This window comes from Mesitornis unicolor, unplaced genomic scaffold (assembly GCF_000695765.1).
Source record: "Mesitornis unicolor isolate BGI_N332 unplaced genomic scaffold, ASM69576v1 scaffold36860, whole genome shotgun sequence".
NCBI classification, from domain to species: domain Eukaryota; kingdom Metazoa; phylum Chordata; class Aves; order Mesitornithiformes; family Mesitornithidae; genus Mesitornis; species Mesitornis unicolor.
The window spans coordinates 1,875-3,571 of NW_010158440.1; positions in this window are offsets into that span (position 1 = coordinate 1,875).

Sequence of the window (1,697 nt, forward strand, 5' to 3'; positions counted from 1 at the left end):
GTCAGATTTCCCAGCGCCAGAGAAGGACATAACGTCTTCCACAGAGAAACTGGATGCAAATTTTTTATTCCATCAAGGAGTGATTACAAAAAAACAGTACACTGGTAAAAATCAGATTCTGCCGGTAACAAACATTCAGTAAACATTTTATTTGAGTGCAGATAATCACCATGTTCAGATACAAGAATGCGTGGCCATTTCTGACTGTGAAGCCAGGGACTGTATTATGATCGTAACACACGGATTAGAATCAACATCTCAGGACAGTTCAGCAAACGGAAAAGCCAAATTCAAAAATGTGACAGCCACTCCAAAATCTATGAAGAGACCAAATCAGACCAGTTCCTGAAAGCTTTCCTGCCCCACATAATCCAAAATACTTTGTTTTACATAGTTGCATAAAATAAAGTCCCCAAGAGAATCAAGTGCTTTTTGTCATGATCCCCATCTGGTTTAGAGCCATCCTTGCTCTTCTCCCCCTTTCTCTAAGGCCTTGCAGTCTCACACCCCTCAGCTCCCCGGGCCATAAGAGACACCGCAGTTGGTATTTCTCCAAGTCTTTGTCAGTACCCACCTATAGAAGTCCTTGCACACATTTCCAAACACTGTACCTAGGATCGTCTTTGGCTGCCATCCCTGCCGCACTTACAGATCCCCAGAAAGCCTCTGCTGCGCCATGCGCCTCACGGGACTGCTCAGCGTACACGTGCGGCGGGCAGAGCAGCGCGTCGCAGGTGAGCCACGATTCCGCAGCCCAAACAAAACACAAGTAACCTGCGGAGGACGAGACGCCTCGGTGCGAGAGCTGCGCTCGTGAACTGCTCTCACGGCTGCAGGAAGCCGAGCTGCATCACGAGCCTAACGGAAAGAGACATCGGCTTTCTGGCCCCACAAGCAACAGAAGCAGCGGCAACGCGACAACAACAACAAGAGGCAGAACAAACTCCATGTTCACAAGCAGATTTTTAACAAGGAAGGACACTTTAAAGCTTCGGTAAATTTGCCGTTTCATTCCTTCCGCTCTCCCCTTTCCACGTGAAGGCACGCGTACACGCAGAGCCCGCTCCGAAGCGGGGTCAGCTCACACCAAGTTAAACATTCAGCGACCGCTCCTACACCACTGAATGAAACGTGCAGCTTAAAGCCAGGCATCGCCACGGCTGGCAGGAGAGTTTGGTGGGCTCAGTCTAAGCTTGAAGTTCTGAACTTCAGTCGTCCTCATCTGGAGCTGTCCTTTCGCTTTTAACTACAAGGAGTACTCAGGGCCCTACGACATTTTAAAATGCAGTTCTTAAACTGAGCTTTTAAGTTTATCAGGGAAGGGAATTAATTGCCATCAGCCCCTCCTTGATTTCATGCTCTACAAGGTGGACAGTGGAGCACATTCCATAACGGAGCGTTAAGAAATTTTGGGAGTGATAAGGAATAAGCCGCTGGACTAATACATAAGTCTTTTTTTCTTAACCCTTCTCCAATACTTGTCTAGTAGCTCCATTATGGGTAAACTCACTTGCCAGCAAATAAATACTTATAAAAGTTCATCTTAATTGCACCAAGGTTTAGATGCATCACCATACACTCCATAAATATTGAAGGCCAAGACTAATTACCTTTCACACTACGCAGGCACTGTGCCCTGGGATTAAGTGACACCGTGTGTGCCAACACCCGAACGAACAGAGAGAGTGGTTTTCACA